At 26.5% G+C, this 14,918-nt stretch overlaps 1 protein-coding gene across 3 annotated transcripts in view; it reads left to right on the top strand.

The window, feature by feature from the left end:
- The first annotated feature begins 3,841 nt into the window (after positions 1-3,841).
- The window catches only part of LOC136076687 (uncharacterized), a 35,242-nt gene continuing 24,165 nt past the window's right edge, over positions 3,842-14,918 (top strand). Inside the window, exons 1-2 of one of the 3 annotated variants that reach the window (XR_010636486.1) lie at positions 3,842-4,016; positions 6,844-7,022. The gene's annotated coding sequence lies outside the window, so the exon portion shown is untranslated. The remainder of the gene's footprint in view (positions 4,017-6,843; positions 7,023-14,918) is intronic. The other 2 variants (XR_010636485.1, XR_010636487.1) reach the window with 2 other exon arrangements.

Below are 14,918 nucleotides of genomic sequence, written 5' to 3'. Positions count from 1 at the left end.
TATATTTTCAAACTTAGCATGTTTAACAATAAGTGTTTTTATTTTTTGGCAAATTATTATAAAGTGATGACGTAATCTTAAATCTGTTTACGTCCCCCGCTAATTATCTAATGAATTTTAATTAGAGGAACAACTGTTTCGGCGAGACAAATTCTGAAGTAGGGTGATTCAGGGCAGTATGAGACAACGGGAACATAAGGCGAATTTCTTTATTCTTCTCTGGAGACAAAGAGGATTAAAGAAATTTGGTTATAATCATTATCCTCAATTATTATAATGGACAATGGTTATAATCATTATCCTAAATTATTATAACGGATTTAATTTATGTTTTTACTTGCAATGCTAAACAAACCTGTTTTTTGGAATGTTTAGTTTATTTAATAAAAAAATACCTAGTTTTATTGTGACTTAGTATTTTTTAATTCGCTTCTTAGCGATAACATAATAAATGCAAATCTTAGTCTTATTTAATACTTACAAATACCAGATTTCTGCTGATTATTTTAGAAAAATAATTTTCTTTATTATTCATTACCCAAAAAGAAAAGTTAACTTATTTTGATTTGTAAGGTAAGAGCTTTAGGTTTTTAACTCACGGTCTTTGTTGGAAAGATGAGGCAATCCATTATTCAGTTTTCTTTAAAGTTTATAAACCAGCATAAATATTTCCCTTACTTTTTGTAACTCACTAAAAACATCAAAAAACCATTTGAAAAACATTTAATGGTTATTCATGAATGAATACTCCGGTTCCAAAAGATTCGCTGAACATAAAAGTAATTTAAATAAGGCATTTGAAATCAGAAAACACGTTGGGTGCAAAAAATAGAAAATCAGAATAAAAGATCTAACTGATAAAAGTTGCTAAGATGAAATATGGAAAATATCCAAAAGCGGCGGAGTCTAGCGAGAAATGTCTCCGATGCTTTAAACGTAAATTATGGAACCGTAAAGTTTATTTTGGTAAGTCAAAAACAATTTTAATGTGAGCTGTACGTAAAACATGATCTAAGCATTTTATGATCCATGATTATATGTCTTATATTTGTTTGTAACTTTTTTGGGCGATTGTTAAATTTAAACTATGCCTTAGACAAAAACAATGAGCAGCCGTGGCGCAGTGGTAGCGCACTTGCCTCAGAAACAAAGGATCCGTGGTTCAAACCCTCCTCTGGGCAAATTTTGCGACATTGGTTAAAAAGAAGGCATGAACTTTTCATTAAATGCTCATCCGCGGTGCTCTATGAAAAGACAGTATGGATTTTTTGGGGCACCTAAATAAAATTTTAAAAAATATTGGTTTTTTAAGCTAAAATTAGTTTAAATATAGTAGTGTATAGTAAAAAATATAGTTGCTTTAAAGCTACCATATTTTTTATGAGTTATATTTATTATCTTTTGATAATGAGTTATATTTATTATCACAAAAAATAATTGTTTTAAGTCTCAATATTTTTCATTTTAATTGCATAAAATATACTGACTCATTTTGCCCCGTAAGGTGGAAACATGAGAAAGTTGTTCCTATTTTTTAAATCCTCCAAGTATCCAATTCAAAATAATTTACTCACATGTTTTGGAAAGGTTAAACTTAAATAAGATTTAAATTGCACTTAATTAGTTTTTTGCTCATTTCCAGGACTGTGTAGCTAATTCTTAATCTTTAACTATTTTCGCTACCCCGAATTACCCTATGAAATAAACAAAGTTTGCCATTTTTATATATATTATAAAACACGGAACTTGTAAATATTTGTACAGCTAAATAAATGAAAAAAAAAAAAGTTTTTCGCGGATCTCAAAGTCATTTTTGTAATGGATTTTAAACTTTGCGAAAACTTTGTTTTGCTTAACTGACTTAAGTAATGGCTGTTTCAGTTAAAGTTTGGTTTAAGTAAAAAAAAAAAAAAAATTATTTTTATAATGATCTTACAATGTGTACATTTGATCATAAAGCTGAAATATATTTTTTTAGATTTTTTTTTAGATAAAAAGTATTAACAAATTACTAAAATTTAGCCAGGTTCATTATTTGCCACGTTTATTATAAAATTGAGGAAAGTTTTTATTAATTTGTTCAGTGTTATAAAATAAAACATTTTTAATTCTTTTTACAGAACAAAATTATCTCTAATACTTTAAAAGTTATAAGAGTTTAAGTACTCGATATAGTTAAGGCAATTTACAAATTATTCGAACTCTTTTATTTGAAATTAGCATGATTTTATGAGCGTGCTATGTCCAAATAAAAGCTTTAGATGTTATAATTTTTTTTTGCTTCAAATTTTTTACATATTTAAGGAAACTTTTCTCTTTTTTATATAATTTTCAAAACCTTTTTGCTACCCCTAATGGCAGCAAAAAGGTTTTGAAAATCTAAACTACACTATTTTGGAGTTTTTAGATTATTTCCGCTCATCAGCGTTAACATGGATTTAGTTAAAATCTTTTGAAAAAGTGCCTTAATTTACTATAGATCCTACTTCTGATCGGTTCTGACCTAAATTAACTATATATAATAATCAAAATACAATATTTCTATCAATTTTCACAAAAATTACTAGAATTCCGACAAAAAATCGTTTATAATTAAGAAAGAGCTTCAATAAACGATCAGAACAGATCATATTATTAAACTATGATGTTGATTTTACCTAAAAAACGTATTTATTTAAAAGCTTATTCAAATTTGGACAAGCGAATGGGATTTTGAGAAGATTCTTAAAAAAAAAAAAAGAATTTTTGCGTTGGTTTTTTGCTACAAACATTTATATTTTATGATACCGCAAAATTCATCATTTTAATTTTTTTCGTCTTTTCATAATTCACAAACCTGATCATTTAACGGAAATATGTCGTAGTCAACAAAATATCATACGGACGTCATAATATTTTAAAATTGCCTAAACTACACCGAGTAGCACATTATAAAAATGATTTTTAAAAATAACAAGTAGCCGTAAAGCTCGCTTGAAACAGCCGCGTTAAAATATAAAACTGATGTGAAAAAGTTTTTATAAAATTAAAACTATAAATAACTATTAAAAAAAAATTAACAAAAAAAACCTAACGCGGAATATTTTTCTCATTTTAACTAAAGTTTAAACAGGGTTGTGGAGTCGTAGAGTCGGAGTCGCGACACTTGTAGCGGAGTCGGAGTCGCTAAACAAAATCGCGACACCAACTCCAATAGTAAAACTTCTCGGTATTGCACGAGCAATGCATAAAATGTTCTTCTAAAATAAATAAGTTTAAATACTTTGTAGCTATTAGACTTTTGTAACTGTAAAGTAGTAAAATATTAACAAAGAGAATAATATCAACCGCATTTATTTTGCGAATCATTTAGATATCGCAGAGAAGTGTGAGGGCAGACTGCGACAGCGACAGATCCAGGATTTTTTGGTGATTGAAATAAATAACTTCCAGACATGGAGCAAACTCCAAACATTTGTATGTTTATACTTATGTCAATAAATAAGGCTGTGCAAAAAATTGCTATGGTTGGAGGCTGGGAATGAAAAAGCCCTTTGACTTCATTTCCTCCCCCTCCCTCCCCCAATACGAGGGGCAACAAATTGATAAAAAATTTTGTATACTATTCTCAATTAGACATATTCATCGATAAAAGTCAAGTTTCATAGTATTATCTCATGGCGTTCTAAAATTTATAACCATATAAAATTGTATATAAAATTATAAAGTTTAAACCCCCTCAAATTGAGGGGTTTAAACTTTATAATTTTCGAACGCTGAGAGAATAATTTCGAACGCTGAGAGAATTTATCGATTAATATAAGTCTATTTGAGAAGAGTTACCTGTTTGCATTACCGCTATTTAAAACTTTATTTTATACTATGTCCGGTGACGGTCTCAGCTTATTATATTGAAATATTAGATGATTAAATTTAAAATTACCTAGGACGGTGATTATTTTTAATTAGTTAGTAGCTGTGTTTTATGTTATTAAATATCAAACTATTTAAAAGATGATCTGTTTTAAATGGATTTCGTAAGTTAGAATATTATTAAAATATAGAAATAAAATCTTTTTAATTATTAGAATTTAAATAGTAGTTATAAAACTTTTAAAAAAATCCTTGCAAAAAAAGTTAAGGAAAAATTAGTGACTTTATATAGTTTATTTATATATATATATATATATATATATATATATATATATATATATATATATATATATATATATATATATATATATATATATATATATATATGTATATATAAATATAAAAACTTGGTTTAAATAATCTTAAGAGTTTTTATTTTTTGTATATATATATATATATTATATATATATACAAAAAATAAAAACTCTAAGATTATTTAAACCAAGTTTTTAATTATGTTTGGAATAATCAATTTTGAATCTTTTATGTATACTAATGTTTTTATATTATTATGAGAAATCTTTTTAAACAAAGGTTTATAATATACCTGAGAACGAAGTAAAAATATGTAATTTTTCAAGAAACAGTGTCAGTAGTAACATAATTTCAATTTAAGTACTGTGTAGTTATCATAGTTTAAAGTTTACCATCACAATCCACTTAAAAAAAAAATTATTCAATGATAAAGACAAACTTAATTATTAATTTTGTCTTTATCATTGAAATAATTTTTGAAAGACAAAATTAATTATTAAGACTAATAATAAATATTAAGATTAGAATTGAATTAATAAATACATATAGAGAAGAATTGTTAGTATTTTTGCCGGATTTACAAAAAGGTATTTTATATCTCTATATTTAATATATAACAATTTTTTTTAAATCCAGCAAAAATACTACAACACAAAATAAAATCTTGGAGAAATATATTAAGTTCCTCACCCAAAAAATGTTATTTAGGAAATTAACAAACCTATAACTAAAAGGGAAGTAAAAGACAATGTTTAAACAAGTAGTAGAGATTGTCTAAAACTTTGATATTTATACCTAGTACCAAGGTATTTAAAAACTATTACTTTACGTAGATCATGATTTTTGTTGTGATTACTACTTGATATTTGGAACAGTTAATAAAAACTTATCCAGTCAACTTTTAAGAGAGTAATCTACTTCAATTACAGCTTTCAAAGATTACTAACTAAATTTCGAAATTTTCCTTTTTCGAAACAAAGGTGCCATTTAATTTGCTGCTGAAATAATTACACTACTAAGATTGTACGACGATATCATACGATTTTTGGCTTAGTTCTCCCTCCAGCTAGTCTATTATATCTCCTTGTTTTAAATAAACAAACAACTAACTTCTAATGTTTTTTTTATAAATACGCACATTTAATTTAAATTATAGTGTTTTATTTTTAATTAAAAAAAAAAATTATATAAACACAATCTGTAGTAAATATGCATTAAAAATATATATTATTACTTTATATAAAAAATCATTAGCATTAATTTTAAAAATGTTTTAATAGTATTAAAACATTAGTAAAGGCCAAAGTTATTTATTTGTAACGGCTTTTAAAAACATTTGTCATTTTTTTTCAACAAAAATTTTTTTATCTTTCCAAATATATTAACTCTAATGATTCTTATAAAAAGTTCATTAAAAACTTTTGTCTAAAAAAGTCATTTATAAAACCAAAAAAATTTTTTTTTTTTGAAATAACATTTATTATAAAAAATGAATAGTTATATAAGTTATATAACATAAATTAAAAAAGTTCAAGACAACTTTCATTGATACTTAAAATTATTATCAGTAATTTGAAATTCAACTTAATATTTTTTTAAAATTGCATTTCCTTTGCATGTCTTCCTATATTAGTCCATGCATATACTAAAACCCCTGGCAGTTCCTTATTTCAGTATGATGACAGAGTGCTCATCTCAGTCTGCTGTTATATATTTCTATGTATAATGGTCCTTTTATGATATATTTATCAAAGACTTAAAAATAGTTTTTGTATTGCCTGATGTATTTTCAGAGAGGCTTTGATTTCACAAACTTTTTTATCTTTATTTTAATTTTATTATTAAAAACTGACTATAACTATATCTACCCAAATCATTTTCCCATCAAAGCATATTTGTAATATGCTGTGATGGGAAACTATCAGACCAAGATTTAACTTGATAATTTTCTTAAATGAATTTTTCTTTATATTTTTCTTCATTAAAACTTATATTATCCCTGTCTAAAAGTAGAGGATGGAGGTGAAAAAAACTGGCATTAGGCCTTTATTATATGCTATCTGATAATTTAATTGTTTGAAGTATTTTAATAAATTGAAGTATTTCTGTGATCTATCAATAAGCAAGTTTTGTCACCTTCAAATACATTTTACTATAACATATAATGGGCATTACAAAATTAGGATTCTGATGTCACTTTCTTTAGAACCTTTTTCCCTGATGTCAATTTCTTGAGAAAACTTTTCTTTTTTCAAACATTTGAATTTTCTTTAAGGAATACCTAAAAAACAAAAAGTACAGAAAATTAATTATTATAACTTTTTCAATATTTTTCCTAATACACCAAAAGTTTAAAAGTTAAAATCATTTAAAAAATGAATATTTAGCAGATAAAAAAAAGTAAATAAAATATCTGATGAATATACCCATATTGCTACTTCTATAGTATCATACATTTTATCTTTTTACCATAAATTTAAAAGTTCATTAGTCAGTTGCTTTTAATGTTTAGAAAAAGGTATGTTCTATGGGCTTAAAGTATAATTTATTGCATCAGCAAATAAATCATTTTGAACAATTGATAAAAAATAATTTGAGTTTAAAATTTTTTGATTAATTTGGTTAAATTTTTTTTAATTTTATATTAACTAAATTTTATTATTATTTTTTATTCAGCTCAAGGACAATGGACAACTTGGAGTACTTGGGAAGCTGTTCTCAAGTTTGTGGAGTAAGTAGCAACATGCAGCGTTCACATTCTTGTGTAAATCCTATAACAAGCAAAGTTCAAGGAGACTGTGAACTAGTTGGCAATTAAGCAAACTTTATTTACATTACTTGTTTTCAGTCGTGTGGTGAGTTTTTTATTTGCATTATTATTTTTTTAGAATAGCTTTATCTCAATTTTTTATCTAAAAGGTATGAGAATAAATTTGTAAATATTATTTATCTTAGTAATTATTTAAGTTATTATTTATTGCTTATTTAAGTTAATAGATTTAGTATTTATCTCTATAAATCTCTTATTTGTGGAATATTTATTATTGTTGTCATATTTTGTTTTTCTAATGATGCTTTTTCTTTTTCAGACAAGATCCATAATCCATTGTAAATGTAGTTATATACTATATGAATTTAGGTCTAGCTGCTAAACTTAAGAAACTATCCTATCATAACATTGCATCTTTTTCTCTAAATACTGTTATGCTTGTTGCTCAAGTGAGCTTTTGTCTTTAGTTCCATTAACTAAAACTCAATCATGTGTGACTCATCACCAAGCAATGTTGCATCTTTTTAATGTTCCTTTAAAAAAAAAAATTTTTTTATCAATGTGCTATTCATCTTGTTTTTCTTTTCCTTGGAGACCAATACTTTGGAATTCTCTTTCATTTTCATATTTTTTACTTACTATTAAACAAAAGTTAGTTGTTCCAGATCATATATATTATCTTAAACTATGTTAGTTTCTAAGGATGAAATAACAGTAAATATAAACAACAACAATATAACAACGATTATAACAAGAAATGATTAATGTCATATTTCTTCATCCCCTTCCATGTTTTTAATTGTCAATCGATATAAACATAGTTTTCAGGTTCATTTCTTGAAGTCGTCAAATGTCAATGATTAACTGGATTCTGGTTGGTAAAATTTTCTCGGGATACATACCCTTGTTGAACACTTGTTGAACAATTGTTGATCTCCAACCTTGGTATTCAATAGGGGTGGCATTGCTAGTTGTGATGTGTTTGTTGATGGAGACATTGGTGTAGAAGACAGCTGGGTTACTGATGCTATCGGCAGAGGTGATGGAGTTACTGTTGATGCGGATGTCGGAGGTGGTGATAGTACTGCAGATGTTGCTGGTTTTGGTTCAGATGGTATAACTTTGTCAGGTTCTGAGACATATTCTGTGATTTGTGGCGAATCGGCAGAATTTTCTTGACTAAAGCTGGTTTTTAGTGGTTTAATCAATGTCACTTTGACAGAAAAAAACACAAAAAACTAACAGTTCTATTTGTGTTAATAAGAAGCTAACTTAAACAAAAGTTAGTTGTTGTTCCAGATCATATATTTTATCTTAAACAATTTTACTTCTAAAAATAACAGTAAATATAACCAACAACAATATAACAACAACAATATAACAACGATTATAACAAGAAATGAATAATGTCATATTTCTACAACTATATACAATTATATATTGTATTATATACTATATATAATGCAATACAAAGCTTGTGATGAAGAAAATTGCCAAGCGTGTTATATCATGCTCATAAAATTATAATCTTTTGTTATCAAGCGCAATTATGCGTGCTCGGGTCAGAGCCACAAGAGCGATCTTGAAATTTGAAAATTGCGGAAGACCGTGTTTATAAAAAGTTTTCTATTTGTTATACGACTTTCATTCGTCAATGTTTGAAGTAGTATCTACAACAGCGCATTTATACTACTTTAACAATGTAGTTTTTTATACTTCCCAACTTCTTGTTTTTTATTTGCGCCAGATTGCTATTTTTTTTAACTATTAATGGTAAAAACAAACGCAACCAAACAAAAACGCAAGTGTTTAATAAGTTCTTATAATAGTATTAGAGATTTAATTCGTGTTTAAAATATTTTGCTTTCATTGTTTTGATATGTATTTAAAATGCTGTTAACTTAATATTTACGATTAACGGTTTTTATATTTCTTGATATTTTTTTGATAATTTTTTTTATAAATTAATTAATATTATTAAATATATATTTTTATAATTTCTTATTTAAATAATTCTTTTTTTTTCATCAAAAAATTAGTAGATTATAACAAGAATAATTTGAAATTCTTATTTAAAACTATTGGGGGTTATTCCATATCAAATCACCTAGTTTTTTGAATGTTCCTCAGGGTACCATCTCAGATTTGCTTTAAATGAAAAAAATACAATCCAGAATATTTCAGCTTGATTGACCAATTTGTTCAAAAGTTATGATTGAATTAAAAATGACCAAAATCCGAAAAATTTGTGTATCAGGAGCTTACAGCAGTTTTTTTCGATTTTTGACAAACCATAACTTTTTAAATAAAGATGGTGATCACCTGAAATTTTGTAGGGTAATAGTTTTTCACCCAAATAATCCATTATTGCAGTTGATGTTTTCCACTGATTTTTTTACAGTTTTTGAGTTATTGTACCTTAAAGTTGCTAAATATTGCAACATTATAAATATTTTTTCGAACTTTAACGTGTTACAGTTTAATATTTACTTACAGAAAGTGGATTTTTTTGTTACCTTTGTGTACTTAGGGTCACCACTTGCTAGAATAATCAAAATTATGCATTAAAAATAAATTTAGCACATGCAGCAGCCTATTGAAAAATCACTTTTTTTAAAAATTATGATAAACTACATTGACTATGATGGCATAGAAAATAGCATAAACAGTTGAAATAAATTATGAAACTTTTTAATGTTGAGGTTTTATATATAGACAATCACCAGAAAAACTTTAAAGACCTATACTCTATCTTATGACATGATTGTAGCCTTTTGAAAGTGATATTTTTAAAAGGAGAACAAAAAAATACCACATACAAAATTTATACCTCAAATTTTATACAAACTATACTGTAAAAAAATGCATTCAAAGAGTAAGATAATCAGTTAAAAGAAAAAGTATGTATACATGAAACTAATTAACTTATCTCTGATTTATATAACTCATAATACTGCCATAGTCATTACTAGCAAGAATATAGTCACGAGCACTTATACTTTTAATCAATGGAACACTAATTTGACATATTATCTTGTCAAATGAAACCCAACACCGACTTGATCGTGCATCGTTTGTCCATTTTAAATTTAATTTGTTTCTTTGCATAAACTTCACATTAACTTCTTGGTTTTCATTACAAATATCAACCACAAGCCCTATGTACCATTCTTCATCGTAAAAGCATGCAATATATTTATCAGGTTGAAAATTTGAAGGATTTTTTAAAATCAAATTAATATCATTTAACACTTGAGTATCATAGACAGCATCACTAGAGATTCTTTGTAAAAACAATTTCTCTTAATCTGGTACAAAACAGTGATAGCTTCTTGTTCCCGGAACTGTGCGCATCCCTTCATATTGTTTCTGAAGGTTAAAAGTTGTTACATGGTTATTAATATCATCACTTGAAAGATAAAATATGTTTACACCTTTGATGTTTTTTTGAGCCCATACAAACAGATCTTGTGGTGTGAGAATCTGATTTGTAATTGCTGCTCGTAAAAAGACTAGCTTTTGCTGCTTCTCTTTTTATAGTACTTCCTATTCCATCACATGGACTTTTGCCATGTGACGTAGCAAAGAAGTGATGCTCAGCATTTATTTGGTGATCTACAATGTGATAAATTAGGTTTATTAGACATTTATAGTTTTTATATTGTGACGCAGCACCATCACTGAAGTATTTAACTTTATTCACTGTGGGTAGTTTTTGACCATAGGGAGCAACTTTGTGAGAAAACAATGGACTGCTGATTGGTCATGACAAAGATGCTCAGAATTTAAGCAATAGCATTCACATTTAAGGTGATCTTTTTCATCTTTATAATAAACAGCAAATGGGTGTAAGGTAGCTTGATCGGCTTGCCAGTAAAACCCTTGCATCTTGTACAAGAAAACTATAGTTTTTCCTAAAAATCCATCAGAATAATGCAGGTATATTGGTCTAATGTTTGTTTTGCCTCTGATAAGTAGGAAGACTGTGCTTCTTTGATAAAGTGGTGGTGACAAAGGTCATACAAAGTTTCACCTAAAGTTTCAATAAATTCACTAATGCTTGTTTGGACTGTAATAAGTGCAGTTCGGTCAGTTAACACCCATTGTTTATATGTGATTTGATTATCAAAATCAAAATAATTCTTTTCAAAAACATTTCCTAAGTAGGTCTTCAAATTTATTTTACCAGGGCAGTTGGAACATAGATGAAACATGCAGTTTCAACTATCTATATTACAAACACATACTTTCATTAAATCTTTGTAATATATTAAATGGCTATTAGGAAGAGCAAAGCACATAAACTTAGCATTTTGATGGTAAGAACATACACAAACTGAGTGACTTCCACTACTATCAACAGTAAGGCACCACTTTGGCCTTAGTTCACAGAACTTGCTGAATCCAACTTTGTGTTCAGGGTATAACTTCTTAAATTTCAGATGAAGTTCTTTTAGAACTAACTAATATTAAGCGTTTTTGTTTATGAACTTTAACATTATTTATACGCACAAAAACAAAGTCTTTTTTTCCTGGACATTGTCTAGTGTATTCGTCTGATTCATATATCTCAATGACTCTCTGCTTAACAATATCCTCCAAAAGATGTCTTCTTTAGCCTCAGGTTTAGCAAGTATTCCCTTTTCATTTTTCAGCTTTCTGGCTTTCTTAACAAGATGGTCTGAAACTGAAAATGCATTGCAAGTTTTTTTAATTGAACAACTATGAGGAGTTAATGTTAGTAACTGAACTTTTTCTTCATTCAAACTGATTTTTCCTTTTTCCTTTATTGCATCTAAAAGTTTGTCTAAATTGTTACAGTTAATGCACTTTTGCTTTTTCTCAGATATTATTTCTTTTGGGTCTATATCCAATGCTGATGCAACTAAGTTTGTCTTACTTGTTTCCAGTTTTTAACTTTTTGCTTTCCATATTCTAATTTGTCCATTTACTTACATTTTTTAGAGGAGATATTTCCAGTAAAGAAGCACTCATTTAAAACTGTCTTATTTAGGTCTGCAGAACTAAACTTCTCATCATCAACATCTAATTCTTCATCTTCTTGACTAAATTTTCCTGTAATTTGTTCAATTCTGAATTCATTCAAGCAGTTAGTGCAAAGTTTTTGACCAGGTTTGATCTTAAGTTGACTTGCTGTTAAAATATCGACTTTACACAATCCCTTAATAATTTTTTTCTTGTGGACTTTAAACGGATCACAGCAGTATTTTTGAAGCGCTTCATATCTAGAAATATAGGCTTTTTCATGGTGAAAACATATCTCCTCATTTAGTTCAAAAGTGTGTCCAATTCTTTGAATTAAAACTTCAACATCTGTGTTCACAATATCTTTTAGTTTTATTCTTCCAATCATTCTACAATAATACGTTTTGTCGCCATCTTCATTTAAAACTTTCCCCACACAACATTTCTCTGTCATTTTTTACTATTTTTTTATTTTTATTACTAATCTAAAAAGTTTAAAAAAGATATAAACATATTAAACCTCAAAGAAACTAACAAATATCAGACACTGATTACGACACTAATTATGTTATTATTATTAGTACAAATTAAGACATTATGTCATTAAAAAGAATACTGAATATATTCATTCACAGATAAATAAAAAATATACTACTGACATCCCTATGACTAATTATTAGACTATGACCTAAGGCTAGCTTATAGTCTAATCATAGTCCTTTTGAAAATATCATCACTCTCAAAAGGCTACAATCATGTCATAAGATAGAGTATAGGTCTTTAAAGTTTTTTTGGTGATTGTCTATATATAAAACCTCAACATTAAAAAGTTTCATAATTTATTTCAACTGTTTACGCTATTCTCTATGCCAGCATAGTCAATGTAGTTTATCGTAATTTTTAAAAAAAGTGATTTTTCAATAGGCTGCTGCATGTGCTAAGTTTATTTTTAATGCATAATTTTGATTATTCTAGCAAGTGGTGACCCTAAGTACACAAAGGTAACAAAAAAATCCACTTTCTGTAAGTAAATATTAAACTGTAACACGTTAAAGTTCGAAAAAATATTTATAATGTTGCAATATTTAGCAACTTTAAGGTACAATAACTCAAAAACTGTAAAAAAATCAGTGGAAAACATCAACTGCAATAATGGATTATTTGGGTGAAAAACTATTACCCTACAAAATTTCAGGTGATCACCATCATAATTTAAAAAGTTATGGTTTGTCAAAATTGAAAAAAAACTGCTGTAAGCTCCTGATACACAAATTTTTCGGAGTTGCCATTTTTAATTCAATCATAACTTTTGAACAAATTGGTCAATCAAGCTGAAATTTTCTGGATTGTATTTTTTTCATAAGATCTGTATGTGGTCAAAATTTAAAGCAAATCTGAGGAGGTACCCTGGGAGCCTTTAGGTGATTTGATATGGAATAACCCTTAGTTGTAAGTTAAATAACAGATTTTCTCCTCAACTGTTGTCAGCTGTCTTTCCTCTTTTTTATTTTCGAAACTGAATACTGCTAATTCGTCAGTCATATCTTCATCAGCTCTGTACAACCTTGTAATACCCCTTCCCTATTTCTTGTACAAACGTTGCAGAATATTTCAATAACGTATGTAATTCCGTCGGTAATTTCAGTTCTAAAGCTTATCTCCTCTTCAACTTTCCATTTCATAAATGTTGATAACATTACTTTGTTTCCTTCTGGAATATCCTTGATTGCGGACATTCTAAACAGTAGAATTGTTTCTAATTAATTTAAAATAAATACTAGTTAATAAAAAGCCTATGCTATATACAAAAATGAGTTTAAAAAAAATCTCGATTATAAAAATTTATTTTTATTATAAACGATGTGTGGAATATTATTAACAATAAATTAAATAAATCATACTTGACGTTTTTACAAAATTAAAAATATTCAGAAGCTTTAACTTTCTTATAATTATTTCCTAATTTTCTATTCTCATTTCATTTGCACATTTTTATATTCAGATTCGGTGTTTCCACGCGCACTTGGTTAAAATAGTTAACATTCCATTATTGAAATTAGGTGTAACGACTTCAAATTGTTCATTTATTATGTTAGTGTAAAACGGAAAAATGCTGACAAAACAGCAAAACAGAAGCGTGCAGAAAGTCACATAATGCTTATATTTTATATAAGTACTTCGTATAAGGATATAAGTATATGGAAGACTTGTTAAATCAACAAGTTTTGTCATTACCTAAAAAATTTAGTTACAAATATTTTATAAAAAAACCATATAAAAGCTTATTATTTTTTCAGCCTGTTTCATCACAAACTCTGCAATATATAATTATATAATTTTAAGTTATACTATAAATAATGTAATATATAAATTAGATAATTTTAAGTTATACTATATATAATGTAATATATAAATTATATAATTTTAAGCTATACTATATATAATGCAATATATACTTATACAATTTTAAGTTATGCTATATATAATGAAATATATAATTATATAATTTTAAGTTATACTATATATAATGCAATATATAATCTTAGGGAACCAGATGGTAATTAAAACAGTGTTGACAATTTTCCATATAAATGAAATTAAAAATTGTAATTTGGAATCATATAAACATAAAAAAATGTATAAAAAAACTTTTTATATATTTTCTAAATTGTTGATTTTAATTCAGACACTTTTTTTCAAAGAAGACAAAGAAAAAGTTTTTTCTTTATTGTATATTATTATATATATGTGAATATATATAAAATATATAAAATATATATATAAAATATATAATAGATATATAGATATAAAATAGATATAAAATATAATAGTAATATAATAATATAAAAATAATAATATAATAATATAATAATATAAATAATATAATAATATAAAAATAATAATATATAGTAATATAATAATATAAAAATATAATATAATATAATAAAATAGATATAAAATATAAAATATATATAGAATATATATAAAATATATT

The sequence above is a fragment of the Hydra vulgaris genome, chromosome 02 (genome assembly GCF_038396675.1).
Source record: "Hydra vulgaris chromosome 02, alternate assembly HydraT2T_AEP".
Lineage (NCBI taxonomy): Eukaryota > Metazoa > Cnidaria > Hydrozoa > Anthoathecata > Hydridae > Hydra > Hydra vulgaris.
Note: the sequence above shows the minus strand (reverse complement) of the source record. Positions and strands in the feature narration are given on the sequence as shown.